Here is a 15,255-nt window from a genome sequence, read left to right on the forward strand (position 1 = left end):
GCAGCCGGAATGTTTATACATTTAATAACTAATTTATTCTCAACAACTGGAATTGATGTAAGTTTGAAAATACGAGTTGAGGCACTCTTTAATTTAAAATATGGGGCATCAATTATTATAGAGCCGATTGGTATGGATGACAAATACAGTAAAATATACTTCTATCTGGGTCTTAAATGACTGTCCCAAGCAATCGAGTGAGAATATTAATAAGCATTCTAATTCCAAAAGATTTCGGGTAATAATGAATTTACATCATTAATTATTTTTTAGTATTCTCAAGCCAATGCAAGTTTAAATACAACTGTATTCTCACTATTGATATAAAGAGTATCCCTGACTGTGTATATTTATAAAAATCTTTGCACTATGCATACTCTTGCTTGAGGGTACACTCGGGCACAATATTCTATACTATTTCTTTTCCTCTTTTTTTAAGCTTTTATAATTTATACTGCATATAAAAGATCTAATTTAATGTTGTTGTTGATCTTATATTATTTCGTTTTATTTGTTCATTACTTCTCTTGTAGTTTATTTATTTCATTATTTCATTTCCTCACGGGGCCTTTATTCCTGTTGGAGCCTTTGGGCATATAGCATCCTTCTTTTCCAAGTAGGGTTGTATCTTAGCTAAGAATAATAATAATAATAATAATAATAATAATAATAATAATAATAATAATAATAATAATAATAATAATAATAATAATACTCATGATTAAGAGCATATAAACATGTACCAATACAAAATCTGTTGATCATATTCAACAATTCTACATGGTGTATATCACTATTATATGTATAATATTATTAAATAAGTTTTCCTTTTGAATTGCTTGTAATTAATAATATAAAAAATACGGGACTTCCGCCTTCCCTACTATGGGAAAACACCCATCATAGAAAATATATAAAATCAGCATTCACATATTAACAGAGGTGAAACTCGGAATATGTAATAATTGTACACAGTTATAAAATGTAAATTATACAGTACATCACTTCAATTAATTCAAAATAATTGAAATAGGTAAGAGTTCAAACAAAATAACTGCTGCAGTAGAGAGAGAGAGAGAGAGAGAAAGAGAGAGAGAGAGGGGAGGGAGAGAGAGAGAGAGAGAGAGAGAGAGAGAGGAGTAGTTTCCACGGTCAAGTGACCTGCAAACCACGACCGAGAAAAGCCAAAGGGTCGAGGAATGAAGGGCGGCTTGCAACCTCAATGGGTACACAGGGGGGGGGGGGGTTCCTCTTGTCTTTTGAAAGCTGCTAGACAGTATTTATTCCTACCTCCCGACTCCCCCTTCTCAAAAGACTCGTGCGGAAATTGGGAAAAGGTTGAGGTTAAAGCTATGAATGGCTAGTTGGGCCAATGGTCGATGAGTTTTTCAGTGAAAATATGTAATATTTTATTGCCTAATTCTTTAGAAATATTTGTATACATATAAATGTACATTATACATATATATCATATATATATATATATATATATATATATATATATATATATATATATATATATATATATATTATATATATATATATATGAACCCGAGAAATGGGAAATCCCTGGATATGATGGAATAACTACTGAGATGATATTGACTGAAAATGAAGTGACTCAGAATACTTACCAAATTATTTTGTAGAACGTGGCGTGAAGAGGCAAAACCTGATGAATGGGAGTTAGGAGTGTTGGTGAAAATGACAAAACAAAGGGGATCAGATTAATTGCAATGATTCCATAGGTATTGCACTTACGTCAGTTGTCATGAAAAAATATAGCATGCTTATTTTAAAGAGACTAGAGAGAAAGATTGATGAGAAGCTGTGATATGAACAAGCAGGATTTAGAAAAGGTAGAAGTTGTACTGACCAAATTTTCATCTTAAGACATGTGATACAGCAAAGTGTAGAATATAGAAATCCACTTTTAATGGCATTGTTGTAGACTAGGAAAAAACCTGTGATAGTATGCACCAGCCAATTTTAAGGAGAGTCCTGCGGTATTATGGGGTTCCTCTTAAATACGTAAATCTGATTAAGTATGTTCATTAGCATAACAAGTGCATTGTTAATGTTATTGGAGTCTTATCAAATGAATTTCCAGTAAACATTGGAGTACTCCAAAGGAATGCGTTATCACCTATGTTGTTTATCCTCCTCATGGATTTTGTAATGCATAAAACTGTTGGGATGGTAGAGAAGGATTGGGCTGGCTTGGTAATAGAATATTAACTGACCTAGAGTACGCTGATGACGCTTTCCTTATTAGCAGAACACCACAGGATTAGCAATGCTTGCTTATCAGAATGCATGAAATATCACATGGGGTTGGGCTGAAGATAAATAGAAAAAAATCTGAGATGACGAGAACGGAACATGCAATGGAAGGTGAAATATCATTGGAAGGAGAAAGGATTAATGAGGTAGAATCATTTAAATACTCAGGAAATATTATCTCTAATACAGGGTTTATAGAAACTGGAGTTTAATGAAATAATGAAAAAAGCAAATTAGACAACGGCTAGGTTAAGTGAAATTTGGAAATCAAAATGCCTGAAATTACATATATAAATCGGGCTATGTATCAGTTTGGTGAAATCTGTGTTACTGTATGGACATGAATCGTGTTATGACAATGATTTAAGAACAAAGCCCTCAGAAGAATATTGGGAATTAAATCACAGGACATGTTTAGAAATGAAGCTATAAAAGAGATTACTCAAGTACCATATGTGGATGAGATTGTGACGAGAGGCAGATGGAGATAGTTTAGGCATGCTCTTCGTATTCCTGAGGAGATTAGTTCACCAAACTTCTAACTGGGCTCCACAAGGCACTGGAAGAGATAAGACGACCCAGGCCTACATAGCTGAAGACTATGAAGCGTGAAGTAGGAAAGGATGAATGGAAAAGTATTGATTTAAAAGCACAAGATATAACCAGCGAAATCTAACCGAGGCCCTTTGGATTAATAGGCGTCGGTTATACATATAGATACACACATATATATACATACATACATATATATACATGGTAGTAGGATGGTCAAGGCACCAGATACCAGTTGAAGTACTACCGTTAGAGTTATTGGGTCCTTTGTCTGGCGAGATGGTAAGACATTTGATCCCTCTCTAGTTACGGCTCATTTATCCTTTGCCTACAAAAACACCGCACAGCCTGGCCTATTCTTTACACATTCTCCTCTTTCTTTATACACCTTACAATACTATGATAACAGGAAATTCTTCTTCACTGAAGAGGTTAACTAGTGCACTGTAATTATTCAATGGCTACTTTCCACTTAGTAAGCACTGAAGAGACTCTTTAGCTATGGTGAGCAGCTTCTCTTAATACAACCCAAGAAATGTTCCTCTTACCCTCCTGCCTATGAGCAACACTCAACGACTGGCTTACATGGCCTGCAAATCAGCCTCTCCTGGTTAGCCCAACTGCAAAGCAGCTCAGAATTCTACGGATCTGGAATCTGAATGGCAGCACAGCTTGCCTGACTTCGAGCCCCGCACTGGCAGTGTGCTAGCCAGTCACTGTGCCGCACTGGAAGCCCTATCCAAAGCAAGTCAGACCCATAATCCTTCTAGCTTTGACAGCCGTGAGTGGAGAAGCAGCCGGCCTGAGACGGGCCCCTTCCCGGCGAGCGTCTCAGCCAAAGGGGAACAGCTCCGTCCAAGACCTAGTATGGACTTCGCCCATGACGACCTATAAGACCTCGGCGCCCGACTTGACGAACCACTTCGAGTGGTATAAATAGAGCCAGCCCTGCCTACATCCATCTAGACTTTGCCTGAAGTTGACAGGAACAACCCGGCACCCTATCGTAATACAAAGTAGCCGATCTGGAATACTTATTATGACAATTTATTTTTATAGTAAAATTATAGAACTTCGTCTATGCATTTTGCTCCCCCCTACCGATGTCCAACATAGCACAGCAACTGGCGGTATGCAGTACTGACGAAAGAAAGAAAATTTAGGCCATTGAGAAGCTTAATTGCAAGATAAATGCCACTAAGGCACCAATTATTTTTAATGAAGTAATAATAATCGTAAAATGATAACTATCGACCGGGCTAGAACTCGAATTCTGGCTGCTCTACCGAAATGGTGGCATCGACTTGGACTAACTGCCAAATTAAACCAATTACGCCAAGTTACTTCAGAAACTCATGTTCGGAAGCTAAATTTGATAGTTAATAAGAATGGTTAACAGAAGTCGTTGTTTTTTCTTATCAATTAAAAGATATTCAATACTACTTTACCTGGAAGCATTAATATTAACTTTTATATTATTCAAAATGTGGAATTTAGCTAACACCCCCACTTCTCTTGTGTAATAAAATGCTCAAACGCTAAATGCAAGCTATTGATCTAGCCTTCTACAAGCGTTGTAAACGTTGTAGAGGCTGTCTTAGGAAAGAACTGCAATTGATTTGAGCCTTCTAGAAGCATTGTAAACGTTTAGGCCAATATTTCTTTATGAAGGATGTGGTAAGGATTGGTATGCAAAGTTTAATAACCTTCACATGCCAAAGTTAGAAAAAAGGAAAATCAATATTCAGCGTCACTAGTTTAAAAGTTGGCAGAAAAAAATAACGTCCCCATTTTGACATCGCTGCCAAAGCTGTAAAATCAGCCCCACGTGTTCGGTATCGCTTGCCAAGTCAAAAGCATATCAGGAATTCGTAAAAAAAAAAAAATCCAAGTTTGCGGTTACCGTAAAAAATGCTTGGGTTTGAGGATAAAAAGGTAAAGATAAAAATGTTAGAGAGAGAGAGAGAGAGAGAGAGAGAGAGAGAGAGAGACCTGGGTGTGAAAGACATCAGAAGGGATAAGTTTCACGAGAGTTACAGCAACTCCAATTTAAAGAGTGTCTCATATCTTTGTAAACAAGTTGTCAAGGGGACCTAGAGTAATAAGGTAACAATACACATCGGTGTGTATTTCCACGTCTCTTTAAACAAAAACAAAAATTTAATTATTTCTGCAGCCAGTTTACCAGGGTAACAAATTACTTAAACTGCCTACATTATTCTTTGCCTTAAAATTTCACTTCTTATTATCAGTCCTTTTCTGTTGCTAGCCGTATTATACAATAAGACATTAATCATTACAATTCCATATACCCGTCTTTATAAACATTAACATTACACACGCCTAGTTTACTGCTATTATATAGAAAGGATTTGGAAAGAGAAAATGACAGTCAGTTAAACTTAGGAAATATCTTAACTTATGTATAAATTGATCACTCTTTTTCCGCCATTGCTTATTAATAAAAATTTTCCAATTACTTTAGACAAGCATTGTAAGTCAAATTCTCTTATTTCACTTTAATGAAACTACATTTTCCCTCTCTTTCCTAAATCTATCCCTTATGAATCTTGTCTTCCCCTCAATAAGGCTTCATTTCCACATATCTTTTGTACACCCAAATCAAGATAACTATCGCCTCCATGGACATGGAACACAAAAGGCCTCCACCAGATATTACCAATCATCTCATTCAAATCATCTTCAAACAAATTACCCTTACATTACCAACCGACGTTGGTCTTGGCCTTCCAACTACTTTAGGGCTTTAACATTTCCATATAACAATCTATCTTACAATCTTTTTAGGCTAAATTGAGAATATGTGACCCTTTTTATAATCACGAATACGGTCTTACTGTTAAATACCGAGTATTCTCTACAAGACATTAAAAAACTCAATAAAACTTCCAGATCTTGTTTGATTATAATACAAAGATTCCTTCCATAAACTAAAACTGATCTTACCTATGAAGTATTTGAAGTATATATAAAAAGTTTTATCAAGCAATTGTGAATCTTTTCAATTACCATACTTTGCTATGCACGCTCAAGAATTGATTACCCTTTTTCAGTCCTTCGGCAAATTAATTTTTAAGAGATAAATCCACCTCCTCTCACAAACAGATAATACAAGCAAAACCTACTAAAACTTTTAACCGTCTTTATTGCTCATTTTACAATTTTCCATCTGCTTTGAAGTTTTGTTCCTGCCAACATTGAAAGGTTGATTTCTAAAATACCTTCTACAGTAGCATATACATCTCATAACCTCTGGTATGGTAACATTCACATTAAGATTAAAACCACTAACCAATTGCTGCATCCTGTTAAATAATGGTTGTAATCTTGTACACTCATGCTCAGTAATATTAAACATAATGCAGAATCAAGATCGGCCAAATATCAAAAATAACCCATCTCACAAGCTGGCCTGGGTACAAAGGATATGAAAGCACAACAAAATGAAGTGAAAATACTGGATTATCCTTCCAATACAGCACTATTGATAATAAATCAACAGTTGACCATCGTCACTTACACACTTGCTTCCTTGATGAATTGTTCTTAACATAGATGATTATTTTCCTGGAAGCCCATAGCTTCCTAATACCTCCCAAAGAATAACTGTTTTAATAAAATCTTCCAAACATTGCCCAGCTGACACTAACAAAAGCCCTTTTTAACTATATGAAAGGCATAGAATAATTAAACACTTTAATTTTCTATAGGCTACGTCTCAGTACAAAAGAAAATTGATAACACAACTAAAATCTATCTTTTATCATTTCGCATTTATTCACAGTTCTTACTCACCTGACTTATCTCCAGTATTCAATATTTCTCAAAATAGCTTTATAATGCTTGAGCCGACATACATTAATTCACCGGTAAAATTGATGCTCTTCTCCTCCATGCCCAGGTGCTTTTCCATTCTTAAGATTCTTTGAAGTTGTTGTTTTGTCGGTGGAACAAAAATAACATCTTCCTTCGAAAAAGACTTATATTTCTTACCACTTCAAAGTGCCCTCCCAACCGTTCAAATATCTTCTTTTCTGACAAATTGAGGTTACCTTAAAGCGCCTATTATGGAATCGTTTCAGCTTCTTTTCACCCTCTGCACCCTTTTTTTTATTATTGAAAAATCCCTTCTTTTCTAGTACAAATACATTAATAATGCGATATTTCTTACCTATAGAAAAACACGTCATCGCGCAATCACAAAGCATTTTGTTCGAAAATTATCTAATAATTTCGGTGTTCACTCCCGGAGAAAAATATCAGCATCCATTAGTAATACACATTACCGATGAGATCATTGCAAACACGTAATCACTATTAACCTAACGTACTCTAACAAGAAACCACCACGTAAATGAAGAGAGAGAGAGAGAGAGAGAGAGAGAGAGAGAGAGAGAGAGAGAGAGAGAGAGAGAGAGATTAAATTTAAAATAATAATTCATACACGTACTTATATCTAATGACCATCACGTCCTACTTACCAACTAATTCTATACATACTGTATTTCACCTAAAGTATTCATTGCACATAGTACTATACAAAACATTTTGAGGAACGTCATTTGAAAATCATACTGAAAGACATCCTTTTAGAACCAGGTCAACTTCTCTCCAACATACTTTCGGAATGACCCTCCACTCAACATTGAGTCTTCATTATTTCAATAAAAGTTACTTCTTTTTTTTTTCTTTTTCAGTGGCTACTCTATACTCCAATCTTACTTTTTATAATCAATTAAACAAACTAAGCGAGTGACGGCAAGAGCGGGACAGGAAAACCTACGGTTGCAAGACTGTCAATATAAGAAAAAAAAAAAAAAAAAACTATCACTAACCCTCTTTACTGATTTTTTTGTTATTTTCGATCTACTTCGCAATTTTCTGCTTTCCTATGAGTTCCCGAACATTCAAAGCTATTAGCTATCAAGCAGCCAACCAACAATTTATTTTTTGCCATCAAATTTTCTCCGATCTTTCTTTTTTCCTGCCTCAATAAGTAAAACTACAATCAAATCAACCGACTAACATATTCACAAATCAATATATATTTCATTTCCGTAATCAATATTCTCGCAAACAGACATTCCCCATGAAGTTTCCTACTAATGATTAACATTATGAGAATTCTATAAGACTAAAGACGGAATAACCAACTATATTACGTAAATATGTCTTGTTCGTTCATTCAAAAAGTTATTTACATTTTACAACACCTAAACCATTTTCTATTTCTATTGCACATATCAATTTATTAATTCGACAACTAGAAACTAACAGATATAAATATATACTTTTACCATTCCAACCAAAAAGCCAAATTAAAAAGCAGAGATAGATCCCAAACATGAAGGAACTGTTCTTGACCGGTTAAGATAATTCTAACATAAAATCAAACATAAAACTACACGATCACACACAAGATGAAGGAATTTCAGTGTCCTAAGAAGCGAAAAACAATGTCTCTTGGTATTTAACGACTTTAGAGTATCCAAGAAAGACAAAAACTAGACGTGTATACGAAAACGAACATATAATTTTAGAAGCGATCTGCAAAAACTATATTCTTATATCAAAAGCAAAATCGAGTGTTATTGGAAGAAGTAATGTTTAGAAACTTCAAATACTTTAGACTGAAGTACCCTGCCATTAACCTGCTAATTTTAAACTAATTACGAGGAAAATCATTACCAATAAGAAAAATCAAATTGACAATGCTTTATTACACAAATATAAAATAACTATCAGCCTACAATATATTTATGACATGATTATGTGATGGGCCATCTACCCATATTACAAAAATGAACTTTTACGATTATGAGGACTAACAGAATATATCAAAGAAATAAAATAACTATGTAAACCTTTCCAAAGAATGAAAAAAAAAAGAGAAACATTATAGAAATTCAAGAATTTTGCAATAAGAAAAAAAATTCCAACCGCACATAAAGAAGAACACTTCAAAATCAAACCATTGTTCTCTAGTCTTGGGTGGTGCCATTGCTTCTGTGCCATGATCTCCTAGTGTCTTGGGTTAGAGTTCTTTTGCTTGAGGGTACACTCAAATTACAATACATTTGAATATTACTTAGAATAGACACATATATATCCTTCGAATGTCTCGAGACAATGTCCTTGTTAGGAAGAAAGATCTACAGAATGTCAAGAAAATTAGAAGTCAAAGGCTGGAAATATAAAACTAAAAGTGAAGAGATTGTTTCTTTTCCGGATGACTCTTCTAAGACTGACAACCTCATTAGCATAAAGCCTTCATCTCATTCCCCTTGGCTCTTTCTCTCTCCTTCTCTCATATACACACACAATCCTTATAATCGACCCAATACAGCTTTGAATCAAATGAGAGAGAGAGAGAGAGAGAGAGAGAGAGAGAGAGAGAGAGAGAGAGAGAGACGAAGGGATACTCATTCTTGCTAGTCTTAAATTCTTTTCATGAGAATCTCATTAACTTGACATCAGAAAAGTATGAATTTGCAAATATACATCGAAAAAGAAAAGTTGAAAAAATAATTAAACAGTATCTACAATACTAGAGCAGAAAGCCATCACAGTTGTAATACTGTTATAAATAATCAGAAAATAATATTTTACAGCAATCCTCGACCTGAAGACCAAAATGGAAGAACACACGACAAACGGCCCACCTCACACAGCTGCGGCGTTCAAAGGGCATAAATAGTAGGTTTTTCATTTCCTCTTAACTTCAATCGCTGAGAACCTTCATATCATTGTGTGTGTGTGTGTGTGTGTGTGTGTGTGTGTGTGTGTGTGTGTGTATGTGTGTGTGTGTGTGTGAGTGTGTGTGTGTGTGTGTGTGTGTGTGAGAGAGAGAGAGAGAGAGAGAGAGAGAGAGAGAGAGAGAGAGATTCATCTCGGAATATTTTAACCAGAAAGTCTCTTTCCTCTTCTCAGGAGACAGCCATTGAAACGTAAAAGAGGAAGTCAATCCTCCCCCAACGCAATAAGAGGGAACAAGAACATTGCTTGTGGAGTATATTGACTCATGTCAAATACTCTTCGTCACTTGTCAAAATGAAAAAAAAAAAATGACATCGTATTCGCCATTTGGTCGACTGCATCTGCTTTTCTGGCGAAAGAGATTCTTGTTACTTTCATGAAAGATAAAAAAAAATCATTAAGTACACGAAAGAGTTTGTACCTGGAAAAAGATAGCAATCAATGCGTTTTAATGAGATTGACACCAGCCTCGCATAAAAGCTCAGGCTATATTAAATATGGCATTTTTCAATCTTGGTCTCTCTTGCAAAGACAATTAAATCTCCCCCTGTCAAGAGGCTTCCTATTAAGCATAACACGTTTCTGTGTTAATGAGTTCGAACGGGACTCATTGGAAACGATAAACTCTAGTGCAGATATGATGAGTTTTGCCATTTTTCTCCCATTATAATACGACGGTCTTTTTTCAGCTATATTTACATGGCAAAATTAAGCAAGAGGGGACAACGGAAGGTTTTTTTCCACTCTCTGAGATTAGATGTTTGATTTTTTCGTACCTCAATTATTCCCAATATTAATGGTATTGATTCAATAAAAGCAATCCACATTCTGGAATTCAAAGTTAAATAAAGATTTGAGAATAATTATCGCTCAAGCACTAAATCGTTATTTTATTGGGGGGAGGGGCAATATTTTCTTTGAATAATAAGAAAAGATTAAACACACTCAAGTCTCTATCGAAAATATGTATATGTGTATATATACACATCTATACATACATACATACATATATATATATATATATATATATATATATATATATACATATATATATATATATATATATATATATATATATATATATATATATATATATATATATATATATATATATATGAATATACAATGTCTTCGTGGCGTTCAAAAATTGAAGATAATTTCTCTCTGGACAGTCTGTCCTCCAGACCGTTTTCAGAACAACAGGAAAATGCATTCCAGTCGACACGTGTTTTGAATTACTTCCTGACTCTTCTTCAGTACTCCACTGGTTGAGTAAAAGGCGTCACAGTAATGTTATTCCGTTCACTCTGAAAACTAACTATACATCTTGCTTTATTTCCATCGTTTAGTTTCAATTATGTTTATTCTGAATACTATCTGGAGGGCAGTCTGTCCGGAGAAAAACTATCTTCGATTTTTTAACTCTACCAAGACATTGTCTATTCATTATAAACGTAGAGTAACATGCTCAAGAACCTTATATATATATATATATATATATATATATATATATATATATATGAATGTATAAAAACACGTGACAATTCGAGTGGATTTATTACATCTAATTCACAATGAAAAATTTAGAGATGGAACTTAATAGCAGTAGAAAATTGGAATCATAAAATGAAAATGTCACAACACTTAACACAAAGTCCTGCAGTTATCCTCCAAAGTTCTCTCCTAATAGAACTAACGACCTCCTTAAAAAGAGAGACGAATTTTGAACATAATTGTTTAAATTGTGGTACGGCATAAGGAAATCTTCAACTTCTCCATAATAATGAGATAAGGATTCATATTACATAATGATACGATTATTCTAATCTAGGATTTTACTTTAAAATCAAAGAAAATAAAAACAGCTATAATAATAACGATAATAATAATAGTGACAATTACCAGGTAGGACAACGAAGCTACGTGATCGAAGAGAAGGATGGGCTGAGCAGGAAAATGAGAATATGAGAAGGGTGGAAATGAAGGGGGAAGGGAGTATGGAAAGGTTGGGAGTAAGGACAAAGGGAGGAGGAGCACAAGGGAGAGTATGGGGATGAGGGGGAGTGTCAGGAAACTCGTATATTGCCAGAACCTCTTTATCTATCGATTGATAGTCTGGGGATGGTGTTTCTGTGCTTCAGTCTCTTCCCTCTCAGAGAAATGAGTCACAGTAATGCTATTCGGTTCACTCTGGAAACACATTGGACATATCCTAACATTTCTTTCGTTTATTTTTATTTTTAGTAATTAACTTACTTCGAAACCACCTCATCTATCTCTCTAAAAAATCTTTCACATTTTCAATATCCTTCTGTCGTCTAATTATGGACAAGTAGAGTTAAAAATCACTATTTTTCAAACTTAGGTTATTCTCAGAAAAAATATATTTTTTAATCATCCCTACTGAGAAATACTACTAAAAATAACCAAAAATGGTCAAGCATAAAATAAATCAAGTAAAATGTTCATATTAACAAAGTAACCTACACTCGTGGTGGTAAGTAAGGATATATTTAACCTTACAATATACTTGATTCTCTATTTTGGTTCCCTTTTAAAAATAATCTTTTTCTTTTTATCTTTTATTATGAAATACACATTCACAATCTTACAATTTATAACATATATACTGTACATTATACTATATTTACATAATTATCTTTTTTTTTATTTTACACATACTGAATTTACAATTGAAATTTTACTATTTATCTAAATACGTTTTTAAATAAAAAAAAATATATAAAATAATCTAATATGATACTTTTGTTTAATGAAAAAAAGTTAATTTGAAATCCTGCGGGGTTTAGCGAAACAGGAAATAGAGCCAATATCACACTCTGAATTTTACTATTTATCTAAATACGTTTTTGAATAAAAAAAAAATATATAAAATAATCTAATATGATACTTTTGTTTAATGAAAAAAGGTTAATTTGAAATCCTGCGGGGTTTAGCGAAACAGGAAATAAAGCCAATATCACACTCTGAGAGAAAATTACTTTTCCTTAAGAGGAAGGCGAACTCGGAGAGGCCTAATTAGCAACTCATCACTTGAGAGAATCAATAACAGAAGATACGACATGATTCTCCAAAAAAGAAAGAAAAAAAAAGAAACAAATAAAAAATCTGACACTATTTACAGCACCGTGTCATATAGGAGGCAATTTAATGCTCCCAATTCTCTTTCAACTTATGGAAAGGCCAAATAATCTAGCAAAAATAGAAACAAATCTTGATAAATAAAACTATATCATATTTCAACTATGATTAATTTTGCCTCCATTAAATCGTTGAAGACAGTGTCAGTGTCATAAAAAAAAAAAAAAAAAAAAAAAAAAAAAAAAAAAAAAAAAAACACTATTAACTGGAAAAAAAGTGTCATTTAGTGAAACCCCATCATCTCCACTTCTGATACATATTTTATCCAATCAAGCAAATTAAAATATACCACAGACATTATCCCAACTAGTTTTCCCAATATATTTTCTTATAAATTTCCTGGTTATCACTATCAGTATAGTCTACTGCGCTTGTAATTTCCCTAGCATGAATCTATTATGCCTAATACTGCCGCTCTAAATACATTGCCTTTCGCTCTTAATTCATTGCTTTCGTTATCATCTGAAGTTGTTATTGCATCAATGACTTTGTCATTATGCTCACGGCACAGGCAATCAGTGACCATATCAATCCCACAAAGACTTAAAAGATCGTCAAATGCAATTTGCACAGGGGAATGAAACACTCATTAAGACACAAACGCAGCATCACTACTTTGCAAGCAGACATAAATGGGAATCGCAAGCACTAGCAGTGACTATCTCATCACAAACAAAGAGTACAGGTAAATGATGAAGGGGCTTCAATACAGGTACAGGATGACAGATGCGCTTTATCCGCCCGCACACACTTCCAAAATTGAGCAGATGGCAGGAAATCGTGATAGAAATGATTAAAGATCACTTCGAATCTTCTGAAGCGTTTTAGTAACCAGGGTTTCATTTTATATCAAACTTTCTTTTTTTCAAGAAAAAATAAAACTTTGGAAACTCGAGGAAAAACTATATAAGGTTCATTAGATATGTTTACTTATCTTTTGCATAACAATAAAGCAACATCACCAATAATAATAATAATAATAATAATAATAATAATAATAATAATAATAATAATAATAATTGACATAGAAATCCTTGACCTTGGTGCATTACAACTCATACGGACTTGAACTGGCAAAAATGTTAAAGCAACTCCTTACGATTTTTACCTTCAGAGTGAGTAAACAAACAAACACGCACACACACAGACCTACCATGGCGAGACTGTAAACAGACTCCGAAGACATCATAAAAAAAGAAAAAAAAATCACAGGAGTAAAACTCCATATTACGCAATCAACGTTGGCTTAGACACAAGATGATAGAAAGGCCTCTTTTGTGCTTGTTGATTTCAATGCTTTCCTTAGAGAGTGTTTAAATTCTGCTCCTCCTACTGATCATGGCTTAAGAGCTATGGATTTTGCCTCGGAATCAGGTTGTGAACAAATCATAAATGAGGCCACTCACAGGTGTGGTAATTGCTTGGATCTGGTATACACTGACTGACCTGGTGTTATAACAATGAAGGTGGGCCCTCCAGTTGGACGGCTGATAATGCTTTGGCTTCGTTAGTGATTAAGACTGAGCAGCCTGTCCATGAGGTGTCATACTCTTTTAAGATAGAGATAAAATCTCAAGCAAATTGGAATGGTATTTTGAGTGATCTTTTGCACTTGAATTGATCACAGTTATATAAAGGGGACAGCCTGTTCTATAGATATACGTATGCCTTCTCGTGTGTAAAAATACTGAAGGAAGAACAAATCCTGTTCAATGATCACTGGAGACGTGCTTATTAGGAAAAGCAGGAAGTATATCATTTTTGGAAAGGTAACAGATTAGATTTGACTTGGAATAACTATACTCAGCTTAGAGTTCTTGGGCAGAGTTTATGCTTCAACTGAAAAGAAACACAGTTTAACCACAAAAGAAACTCTCTGATACAACACAAAAGGATAAATGGTGGACTACCCTCAAATCTGCACTCTTTAGTGTAGACTTAACAGTTCCTCCTTGAATCAAACCAGGGGACTTTTCCACTGTGGTGTGTGTGACAGTAAGCAGAGTAATAAGAAACTCAATCTTCTTCATTTCAGTTTTCCAGAAGCTAAACTGCCTAGCTTGAATTTTCTGTTCTGTAAAGTTAAAACGCTCTTAATGGACTTTGGTGGTTATGAAGGATTAGACCCAAATGGAACTTTCATTTTTATTTTATAGACAGATAATTTCGCAGTTGTGTTATTTTTCGCAAGTTAGCAAAAAGAGGTTCTTTTTGCACTTGTTTTGGGTAAATATGGTTGTGGAAGCTTCCACAAACACATTTACCCTAGCTGATTTTAACCCAATTTTCAAAACACATATTAGCTGAAATTTTTTAATCTCTTGGTAAAACGTCTATATAGGTATGCTGTAGGTAATCATCGTTTCCCAAGTTTGCAGTTTAGCTTTCGTAAAGGCCTTGAGCATGAGATTCCCTTCGTTCAATATCCGACTCTTACAGAAATCAATTGTTTGTGGTCAAGTAATTAGTATAAATGGCCTT

Source organism: Palaemon carinicauda, chromosome 41, assembly GCF_036898095.1.
Source record: "Palaemon carinicauda isolate YSFRI2023 chromosome 41, ASM3689809v2, whole genome shotgun sequence".
Lineage (NCBI taxonomy): Eukaryota > Metazoa > Arthropoda > Malacostraca > Decapoda > Palaemonidae > Palaemon > Palaemon carinicauda.